Below are 11,992 nucleotides of genomic sequence, written 5' to 3' on the forward strand. Positions count from 1 at the left end.
CACTCTCTGGAAACCATTTGGATCCATTAAGTGGCGGGGGCGGACCATCCGAATCGGCCCCACCTCCCTGCAGAGGGGATGGGTCGCGGAGAAGTCCAGTTGCACCAGGAAGTGATCTGACCATGGCACTTCTTTCGTTTCGCTTTTACTTAGTGTCAGATCACCAACATCCGTAGAGGTAAACACCAGGTCCAAGGCATGTCCGCGGCTATGGGTTGGGCCAGACTTATTCAGGGACAGCCCCATGGAGGCCATGCTTTCCACGAAGTCCCGAGCGGCCCCTTGTAAGGTCGTGTCGGCATGGATGTTAAAATCCCCTAGGACGACCAAGCTAGGTGTCTCCAGGAGAACATCCGCCACAACCTGAAGCAGCTCGGGCAGGGAATCCTTGGTGCAGCGGGGAGGTCGGTACACCAAAAGGAATCCTGTACTTCCCCTATTGCCCAACTTCCAGAACATGCACTCAGAAAACTGGGTCTTCCCAATAGGACGCCTGGTGCAAACTAATGACTTCCTAAAAATCACTGCAACCCCCCCTCCCCGCCCACATGACCTGGGTTGCTGTGCGTAAGAGAAACCTGGTGGACAAGCAGCGGCAAGGACAGGCCCATCTGCTTCATCCAACCAAGTCTCTGTTACACATGCCAGGTCAAGTCCTCCATCCATGATCAAGTCATGGATGGCAGTGGTCTTATGAATCATTGACCTGGCATTGCACAGCAACACTTTCAGGTCATGTGGGTATCCCTTGCTGATTCTAGTATTCATCCGGTCAGGACCAGACCCAGAGGCAGGGATAGTCCTCAGACAATGACTAAACCTGCCTCCTCTGTAATGACATGGTCTGGTCTTAGCGTAACTCCTCCTCCTACCCGTGATCACTGAGATCGGTTGTCCCAGTGCATTCCCCCCTGTGAAGCATATCCCAGCCATTTTGTGTGCTGGGGCCCATTCCCCGGCAGCCCTGACCCCTCCCCTTAAGAACAAAATAACCCCTTTAAGAAACAAACAAACAAAAAAACACACAAATAAGACAATATAAACAAAAAACAATAAAAATTACAAAAATTACAAAAACATAAAATCAAACAAATTCCCAGGCCCAATAAACATCCACCGCACCCCCCCCCCACATACAAAAAATTCAAAATAAAAATTTTAAAACATTTTAAAAGCACTCTGCACCCCTCCGGCAGTAACAGCAACTGTTCTAGTGAGGCCCGTCAGGCCCTGCCCCAGGCCAGATGGTGAGTGGCAGGAAGGAGCAGGACCCCATACACTCACACAGGAGAGTCCTCCCGGGCAGCAGAGTCCAGCAGTCCTTTATGAGGCTTCAGGCCCCGCCCCAGGCCAGATGGTGAGTGGCAGGAAGGAGCAGGGCCCTCAGACACTCACATACAGGAGAGTCCTCCCGGGCAGCAGAGTCCAGCAGTCCTTTATGAGGCTTCAGGCCCCGCCCCAGGCCAGATGGTGAGTGGCAGGAAGGAGCAGGGCCCTCAGACACTCACATACAGGAGAGTCCTCCCGGGCAGCAGAGTCCAGCAGTCCCTATGAGGCCCCAGGCCCCGCCCCAGGCCAGATGGTGAGTGGCAGGAAGGAGCAGGGCCCTCAGACACTCACATGCAGGAGAGTCCTCCCGGGCAGCAGAGTCCAGCAGTCCTTGTGAGGCCTCGGGCCCCACCCCAGGCCAGATGGTGAGTGGCAGGAAGGAGCAGGGCCCTCAGACACTCACATACAGGAGAGTCCTCCTCTCAGTTAATATCTTAAATTTTATTCAAGGCTTCTTGCCCTGCCAGACAAATCTGGAAATATCTCTCTGCCACTTCTTGAAAGAATCCATCTTGTCCAAAATTTGCAATGTTTGAAACAAAAACAACATCCTTGGCAATATATTCATTTTTATCGTAGCAATTCGACCTAGCAATGATAACTTCAAATTTGACCATATTTCTAAGTCCTTTTTCACTTCAATCCAACATTTTTCATAGTTATCCTTAAACAAGTTCACATTCTTGGCAGTCATGTTAACCCCTAAATATTTCACTTTCTTAACCAATGTTAATCCTGTCTCCTCCTGGAACTTCTCTCTCTCATTCACAGTTAAATTTTTCTCTAAGTCCTTAGTTTTCATTTTGTTCAACTTAAAGCCTGCTACCTGTCCAAATTCTTGAATCAGTTCCAGTACCCTTATGGTACTAGATTCTGGCTCCTGTAAAGTCAATACTAAGTCATCAGCAAATGCTTTCAGTTTGTACTGTTTAGCTCCCACTTGTATACCTTTAACCAATTGGTCCTTTCTAATCATATTTAACCAAACCTCCAGGACCGATATGAAAAGCAATGGAGAGATTGGGCAGCCTTGTCGTGTTCCTTTCTCAATCTTAAACTCTTCTGTCACTACATTGTTCACAATTAATTTTGCCTTTTGTTCTGAATAAATTGCACCTATACCATTTTCAAAACCTTGACCTACCCCCATCCCCTGTAAATTCTTCTTCATAAAGCTCCAAGAAATATTATCGAAAGCTTTCTCCACGTCCACAAATATCAGAACTGCCTTAGTATTAATATTCACTTGTAGTTTTTCTAAAATATTAATTATGTTCCTCATATTGTCAAACAAATGTCTGCCCGGGAGAAAGCCCACTTGATCTTTATGGATTTCTTCTACTAGCACCTTTGTAAATCTTTTAGCCAAAATGTCTGCAAAAATTTTAAAATCCACATTAAGCAGCGATATGGGGCGGTAATTCTTAAACTGTGTCTTTTCAATCTCTGTTTTCGGTATAAGTATAATATAGGCTTCCTTCCACTACTCTGGTGCCCCTTTCCCTTCCAATATTTCATTACAAACTTCCTTCAATGGTTGTATTAACCATTCTTTCAAAGATCTGTAATATCTTGAAGTCAAACCATCCGGTCCTGGAGATTTACCCAATTGCATGTTCTGGATGGCCCCTTCCACTTCCTGATCCGTTATTTTATAATTCAACATTAACTTATTTTCCTGAGAGATTTTCTGTAGTCCATTTATTTTCAAAAATCGATCAATGTCCATTTCTTTCTGCTTCTCCTGTGTATAAAGTTGTTTAAAGTACCTCTGGAAGCACTTCCTGATCTCCACTGGGTTCTGTATATTCTTTCCTTCCACTTCCAAATTCGTAATATTATTAAGTTTTTGTCTTTTTTTCATTTGCCAACAATTTTCCACACTTATTTGCCGATTCAAATGTCTTTTGTCTCATCTGTTTAATCTTCCATTCTATTTCCTGATTCATCATTTTCATATATTGTACTTGATATAGCTTTATCTTTTTCAGGATCTCCTGTGACTTTGGTTTTGCTCTCAGTTTCTTCTCTCCTTCCTTTATTTTCTCCAGGGTTTTATCATTTTTTTCATTTTGAATTCTCTTCTTAATTGCATTCTGTTGTATCAAAAATCCTCTCATAACCGCTTTACTTGCGTCCCAGATTCCTCTTTTTTCCACTGTAGTATTCATATTTATCTCAAAATAATCTCTCAAGGTCTTTTGGGCCTTCTTGGTCACTTCTTCATTCCTAAATAAAGTATCATTCATCCTCCATCTAAAAGAACCAATTGGTGTCAATTTCAATTCCATCTTCACTGCATTATGGTCAGAACAAGTTTTGGGGCAAACAGATATAATCTGCCCCAAACAGATATAATCTTTGGTCTATCTTCTTAATACCTGCTCCCACCAAACCTAGCAAAAATTCTTCCAGCTTTTTGGGAAAACTATACTTAAACATCTTTTTAAACTCATTATAAATCAATTCCCAAAATTCTTTTATTTTATTCTGTGACCACCACATGTGATAGAAGTCGCCGTCCTTTTCCTTGCATTTCCAACAGGTCTTACTACTTGTCCTATATATTTTTGCCAATTTGGTGGGAGTGAGGTACCAACGGTAAACCATCTTCATAACATTCTCTTTTAAGGCAGAGCAAGCGGTAAATTTTAAACTCTCCTTCCAGAGTTTAGCCCATGCATCGTGGTCTATGTTATGTCCTAAATCAAGAGCCCATTTTATCGTGGCCTCTTTTATGAATTCATCTTTTGTGTTCCATTCTAGTAAGAGATTGTACATTTTTGAAAGTAACTTGGACTTACTTTCTATAATATCTGTTTGGAATTTTGATTTTTTATCTTCGAATCCCAATTTTTTATCATCTTTAAAAACATCATTAACTTGATGGTATTGCAACCATCCTGTCAATTTTCCGGCAATGCAGTTATAGGGCTTCAATTTCCAACCTTTCTCTGATTTCATTAGAATCTCCTCATAAGTGGCGCCTCTCCCTTCTGTGTTCAATTTTTTGACTGTTAACATATCAATTGGTGACACCCACCACCGAGTTTTCCTTTCCAACAAATTCTTATTTCTGTCCCAGACTTCAAATAAAGCACCCCTTAGCACATGGTTTGTAAACCCTTTATGCACTTTTGCCTTACCATACCAGAGGTAGGAGTGCCATCCAAATCTATTGTTGTATCCCTCCAGATCTAACAAGTCTGGGTTCTCCTGGGTTATCCAATCCTTTGTCCAACACAAACACGCCGCTTCGTAATAGAGTTTTAGGTCAGGTACAGAGAATCCCCCTCTTTCCTTCTTATCCGTCAATATTTTGAATTTAATTCTTGGTCTTCTCCCTTGCCATATAAAGCACGAGAGAGTTTTTTGCCACTCTTTGAATTGTCTTAGACCTTTAATTATCAGGATTGTCTGGAACAAAAATAGCATTTTCGGTAATAAATTCATTTTTATTGCTGACATTCTTCCAATCATTGACAGCTTTAAACTATCCCATATTTCTAAATCTCTTTTAACCTCCTTCCATACTGGTTGATAGTTGTCATTAAATAGATTTATGGTTTTTGCCGTCATCCAAATTCCCAAATATTTTACTTTTTTGACCACCTTAATTTCACTTTCTTGTTCCAATCTTTCTACCTCCCTCACTCTTTTCTAAGTTTTTGCCTAAGTTTTTCGTCTTTCTCTTATTTAATTTAAATCCTCCCAGTTGTCCAATTTTTTCCATTTCTTCCAATGCTATTTTGACACTTTCTCGAGGTTCTTCTAAGATTAGTACCAGATCATCCGCATAGGCCTTGAGCTTGAATTCCTTGGCACCTATTCTGACCCCTTTTATCTCTGTCATTCTTCTCAGGCAATTTATTAATACTTCTAATACTATGATAAACAGTAACAGGGACAAAGGGCACCCTTGTCTGGTACCCTTTGTAATATCAAATGAGTCTGTCAAGGTGTTATTCACAATTAATTTCACCTTCTGTTCTGAATAGATTGCCTCGATACCTCTTAAAAAGGTGCCACAGATCCCCATGTTTTCCATACTTTTCTTCATAAATGACCAAGAAACGTTATCAAATGCTTCTTCAGCATCAATGAACATCGATATGGCTGGCTTATCGTTTCTTACCTCCAGGTATTCCAATACATTAATAATATGTCTCGCATTATCTTTTAATTGCCTGCCTGGTAAGAAACCTCCTTGGTCTTTATGAATTAAATCATTTAATATTGTCTTCAATCTGTTGGCCATGATATCCGCAAAAAGTGTATAATCATTGTTTAACAATGATATTGGTCTGAAATTTTTGACACTCTGGTGGTCTGTGTCCTGTTTGGGGATAAGCGTTATATACGCCTCCTTCCAGGAGTTTGGTACTTTCCCTTTTCCTTGTAAAATAGCATTCTTTACTTCCCCTAGGACCGGTATCAGCTGCTCACCAAGTGATTTGTAATACTTAGTGGTTAAACCATCTGGTCCTGGGGCTTTGCCTTGTTTCATTCTCTTTATTGACCTTTGGATTTCTTGGTTTGTTATTGGGGCATTTAATAGTTCTCTTTCCTCTAATGATATCTGCTTCCCTTTATGAATTTCCAGATATCTTTCTATCTTTTTTATGTCTTCTTTTTCTTTCCGGTAAAGCTCCTTATAAAATCCTTGAAAAGCTCTTCTTATTTCTTTTGGGTCTTCCGTTAACTGTTCCCCTATCCTGATTTTGTTGATTATGTTTTGACTTTGTCACTTTCTCAGCTGCCATGCCAAAAGTTTCCCAGTTTTATTTGCTGATTCAAAAAATTTTGTGTCTCATTAGTTTTTTGTTTTTTTAAATAAATATTTATTGAGATTTTACAAAATCATAACAAAATACAGCGAGAAAAAAGAAAAAAGAGAACAGAAAAATACAAGATACAAAAAACAAAAAGTGGATAAAAAGAAAAAGAAAAAAGAAAAAAAATCAATCTTTCCTTTTTTAACTTTAAAGCTCATTACCTTGCTTCCTTGACCTCCTCACACCTCCCCTTTTTGTATTCCCATTTACATAATCAAATCAGCAAATCCTTGCCCTCTTTCAATTTATCATCTTTAACTTTGTATCTTAACATATCACAACTCAAATATCTTCATCCATCAATTCATTTTTGCATACTCTTTCTAACTTTATCACTAATGCCACTTATTTTTAATCCAACATCATTTTAGCATTCATAAATATATAAAATTTGTGTCTCATTAGTTTTAATTTCCATTCCACTTCTTGATTCACCAAGATGGAATACTGAGTTTGTAACATTTTAATAGTCTGTTTAATTTGTTCATCTTTTGGTCTTATTGTCAATTTTTTCTCATTTTCCATGAGTTGAACCCGGATTTCCTCTTTTTTCCTTTCTCTTTCTTTTTTTTATGACTGTTTTGCTGAATTAGAAAACCTCTCATGACAGCTTTACTCGCGTCCCACACAGTGTCCAAACTAGTTTCTTTGTGTAAATTCCAATCAAAATAATCCTTTATTGTCTCTTTCACTTTCTCTACAATTTTTGGATTTTCAAACAAAGTGTTATTCATCCTCCATCTAAATGAGGATTGTTCTTCACCTTTTAATTCCAAATAGATCGAATTATGGTCCAATAGAGTTCATGGAGTGATCTCAATTTTATTTACTCAATTTTATTTATTCTTTGGAGGCCCAAACATAGTCTGTCCGACTCAAGCTTTGGTGGGGCTCCGAGAAAATAGTGAACTGTTTTGTAATTGGGTATTTCCACCTCCAAATATCTCAAAATTCTCAACCAATTCAAAGAAATTCCTGGGGAGTTTACCCTCATTTATGTTTTTTCTCTTTGACATTCTATCCATTTCTGGCATTACCACTCCATTACAATCTCCCATCAGAATTATCTTCTGGTTCATAAATGCCACCAATCTTTCCTCTAATCTTCCAAAAAATTCCGCCGTATTATCATTAGGGGCATATATTCCCACAAGGATTATCTTCTCACCCTGCAATGAAATTTGTACCACAATGACTCTCCCCTCATCATCTTTGGTAATCAATTTTGGGTCTAATCTCTCCTTTATATATAGCACCACCCCTCTTTTTTTGTTAACATCAGAGGTTACAAACTCTTTTCCCAGTCTTTTATTGATCAGTACATGTCTATGTTTTTTAGCAATGTGAGTTTCCTGTAAACAGATTACATCAACATTGTTTTTCTTCAAAACATGTTCAATTTTATTTTGTTTAGATTTTTCATTAAGTCCATGAATATTCCAAGTTATCAATTTCAACGTCATTTCTTTAAACATTTGTTACAGAGAGGGGAAATTAAATTCAGGTGGTTTTGCTAATGTCTTCTTCATCCTCTTCTTCTTCTTCCTCTTCTTCTTTGTTTTGATCTTTATTTTTCTTCTTTTTGTTTTCCTCTTCCCCATAGAGGTCTGCTCCGATGGTTCTGGGTCCAGTAAGGCTTCCTTCTATCTTACCTAATTCTTTTTCATATCTTCTGGAGAATTTCTTTACCTCTTGTAGATCTGTTGATCTAAATCTTTTATCCTTGTAATAAAAAGAGATTCCTTCAGGAAACTCCCACCTATGTTGGATTCCGTTTTTCTTCAGTAACGTCACCAGTTGTTTGTACCCGTCTCTTTTTCGTAGGAATCTAATAGGAATCTCTTTACATATGATAATTGGTCTTCCATCAATTAATAACCTGTTATTATAACTCATTCTCAGAATTGCATTTCACATCTCTAGTGAATTAAAGATCATCAAACAATCTCCAGGTAGTTTTTTAGTTTTAGCTTTTACAGATCTCACCTTCATTCTAAACACATTCTCAATTGTGTACTCAATTTCTTCTTCCTTCATATCCATCCATCTTGCCAGTTCTTTAATCATTTTTGTTTTAATATCTTCATTTGGCTCTTCTACTACTCCTCTGAATTTTAGGTTTTTCTGTTTCTGCCTCATCTCCATCAGAGCCATATTGTCCCAGATCTGCTCTTGTATTTTGCTGACCTCAACCAAGTCCTTTTTTATTCTATCTGACTCTTTTCTATTTTCCTTAACTTCCTTCTGAGTTCGTTTCACTAGCTCTTCTGTTGTTTTAGATCTAACTGTTAAGTCTTTGATTTTACTTGACAGTTCCCCCCACCACTCCCTCTATTTTTTTATCCAGGGTTTCTTGCACTTCCACCAATTTTTTCCTCCATGTATTGTTCATTTTGTTTGAATTCTTCCTTTATTTTCAACCAAAGAATATCTAAATCGTTAATTTCATCCTGTTTTGACTGTCTTCGGTCACCTGGAGTTCCTCCAATTCCCCCCCCATTTTTTCCTGACATTTTTATACAAATAAATCAATATTAACTACTTTCACCACTGAGGGGGGGTAGTTACACCAGAGAGCTGGAAATCGGGTTTGAAGGAAATTGTTAGATAATGGCCTCTAGGGGTCTTTCTTTCCCTTTTCCTCACATTGACTTAAAGTTCTTATCTTAACCAAACACTTCAAAATTCACCCCTTTGCACCTATATCAACTGTATGACAACTATATATCAAATATTATTCTGAAGAGAGGGGGAGAGAGATAGGGAATACTACACATCAAAGATATATAAACATTATCCCAAATTGCATCACAGTTTAAATGTCACCTTCCCAACTCAGTCCAAAATGTTTATTTCATCATAAAAAGCCCATCTAACAATAACTCAAATACTGTTTAGTTTGAGGGTCCTCTTCTGTCCTCTTCTTTTCTTCCACCTCTTATAAACTCAGTCCAACTTAAAAGTCCAAATAAAAGTCCAAGCAAGTCCATATAAGTCCATAAATCCAAATATAACTGTAATCAGCTCAGGGAGTCGGAACATAAACTTCTAGCCACTTGGAGGCTTAAACCTCAAAAAAATATAGATATAAATATAGGATATTCCCCCAGTTAGTCTTCTTTCCTCCTTTCGTACTCCAGGGGCGATGAGCATAGTCGCAGTTTAATTTCAAGCCTCTGCTATATCCATTAAATCCAGGGGAAATAAGGAAAATAAGGAACAAAGATACTTCTAACTGCTCCACTTTCCCTTGTCAGTCCCTTACGCTGTTGCAGACCTCCCCCCCTTAGCTTTATACAGGGGTCTATACAAAGTAACCAAGGCTCTGGATTGAGGTTTGAACACGTTACTGTTTCTCCGACCAAGTCATCAAGTCTTCTCAGAGAAGAAGGAGATACAAAGTTCTCAGCGCGTTACTTCTGAGGTCTTTCAGCTTACACTTACTCAGAAGGAAACTTTCACTTCTGTCTTGTTCTCATGTCTTTGTTCTCTGCTCTATCTTTGACACAGCAGCCGTGATGGACTCTCTTCTCTTTGATGTCCGTGCTTGACCGGAAGTCCTTGTGTTTTGAGTCAATCTCCTGTCAGAGCAGATCACAGAAGTTCAGCCCATTCTAGCCACAGCTGGGACACTTTATGGCTGCTCTACAGAGAGAAGCCAACTCAGTTCACCAGAGTTCAGATTGCATAAACCTCGGGTTACCGATGCTTCAGGTTACAGACACTTCAGGTTACAGACTCCACTAACCTAGAAGTAGTACCTCGGGTTAAGAACTTTGCTTCAGGATGAAAACAGAAATCGCACGGCAGTGGTGAGAGGCCCCATTAGGTAAAGTGGTACCACAGGTTAAGAACAGTTTCAGGTTAAGAATGGACCTCCAGAACGAATTAAGTACTTAACCTGAGGTACCACTGTACATTATTAATAACACTAATACTATGTTGTTGTTGTTGCCACCCATTCTGCATCTGAGGAAGTATGCCCTACAAATAAATACAATTAAGTCTTTAAATTGCCACAGACCTTCTCCTATTTTTATATACAACTTAGATAAAAAGAAGCAATGGGGAGGTGGGGAGACAGGGGACTGTTTGATTTTGTTGTAAAATTCCAAAAATAAATAACAAAAAGTTGTTTGCATTGCTAATTAAAAGTAAAATGTTGCATTTCTGCTGTCTGGATGTCATTTGCTAAAACCAAATGTGTTTTAAAAATTGAACCTATACAGCAGAAATACGCACCACTGTGTTCAATGGTGCTTACTCCCAGCCATGCACAGAACTGCAGTCATGTGCCATAAATTTAATTGTGTGATTTTATTAGTAATTTGTTGTGAATGTCTGTGTTTTTAAGGTGGAGGGATTTTTTAAAGCAATGTGTTAGAAAAGCATGATATTTAAATCCCGGTGGCCTGACTCTGGATTTCATTATGGAGCTGTCATTGATGCACTACACAGTTAGGAATAGCCCTCAAATGTTGCTGGGAACTGCAAATGAGGAGGAGAGCACTGTAGCGCTCAGTTGCTCCTTGAGGGCTTCTCATAGGCATCTGGTTGGCCACAGGGAGAACAGGATGTTGGATAAAATAATAAAATTGCTGTACTTGCATAATCATTACAAGTGACAGTATTCAGTTTGTCATAGTATTATTTATTTAGCTCTGGGAGGGTGAAGGACATCTATAAAGCCATTCCATTTCACAAACAGGTAAAAAAATACATACATCTGGATGTGCTCTTATTCTCCAGAAGAAGTGGAGCAGTAGTTTTCTATGCTAGTGAAACCAGCACACTTCTCCAAACTTTGGTTTGGAGAAGACCTTCAGGAGTTTCAAAGCGGACAGAGGACATTCATTTCAAGTCCCGAATTCTTCTCCAGTTTGAATTAAAATGCAAATCAGATACAAGTTCATTCCTCTTGCCCCTTCCATTCAGTGCAATGGAGAAACATTACTTCATTACTTTGAATAGGAGCATAATTGAGAGGGTGAAGGAACCCAAAACAAGAATTCTGAAGACAGAAGAGGAAGACCATTCTTCCTTGGTTAACTTCATAGGTGGACTTCCCCTCACCAATTTTGCCCATGCTGCCTCTGCATTTGTACTAGGGAAACATTTTTCTGTTACACTGAATGGGAGCAGGGTTGAAGGAAGACTGAGAGGAAAGAAATTCTGACAATTCTTTGAAAGTTTTCCTTCTCCAACTCCTCCTGGAGATTTTCAGTCTTCCCTTGGAGAATATTCAGTGAAATGACCTTCCTTATTTTGCCACCCACAAAGTAAGTGGATTACAGATTGGCATGAGCAGATGCTCATGTTAGAATATCTACAATTAGCAAAACTGACGGGATCAGTTAGAGGAATATCAAAACAAAAAACAACTAGAGAACGGATAATATTTAAGAATTATGTAAAACTTTATTGTACAAATAACTCCATATTAGCAGAAATTGAGTGATATTTGTAAAGAAAAAAATCAAAGGAATCTATACCAAAGAGAAAGAAATGATATTATACAATGTAAACCTGTGTAAAAAAGAATGTTATATCAAACAGTATAATGAGAATGATGGGAAGGATCGTGCCGATGAGTACTTTTACTATGTAAATAACTCTGTCTTCTTCTTTTTTTGATTTCTTTGTTTCTTATCTTTGTTACTTCTTTATTTTTTATTATAAATTTTCTATTTTATATAATTTTCTTTTTTTTACCTGTTAAGAGATAGTACATAATGTCTGTATAGACATGCAATTTTTTTAATCAATAAAGAGATGAAATTTTTTACAAAATGTCTACTATGTGCAATAGTCTCTAGCGAGATCCCCAA

General features: G+C 38.5%; 1 protein-coding gene across 1 annotated transcript in view; it reads right to left on the bottom strand.

The window, feature by feature from the left end:
- Positions 1-10,794: 10,794 nt before the first annotated feature.
- Positions 10,795-11,992, bottom strand: part of LOC309342438 (cytochrome P450 2C19-like) — a 49,257-nt gene continuing 48,059 nt past the window's right edge. Inside the window, exon 10 of the mRNA XM_081862916.1 lies at positions 10,795-11,419. The gene's annotated coding sequence lies outside the window, so the exon portion shown is untranslated. The remainder of the gene's footprint in view (positions 11,420-11,992) is intronic.

The sequence above is a fragment of the Podarcis erhardii genome, assembly GCF_964252035.2.
Source record: "Podarcis erhardii genome assembly, chromosome: 1".
In the NCBI taxonomy this organism is placed as follows: domain Eukaryota; kingdom Metazoa; phylum Chordata; class Lepidosauria; order Squamata; family Lacertidae; genus Podarcis; species Podarcis erhardii.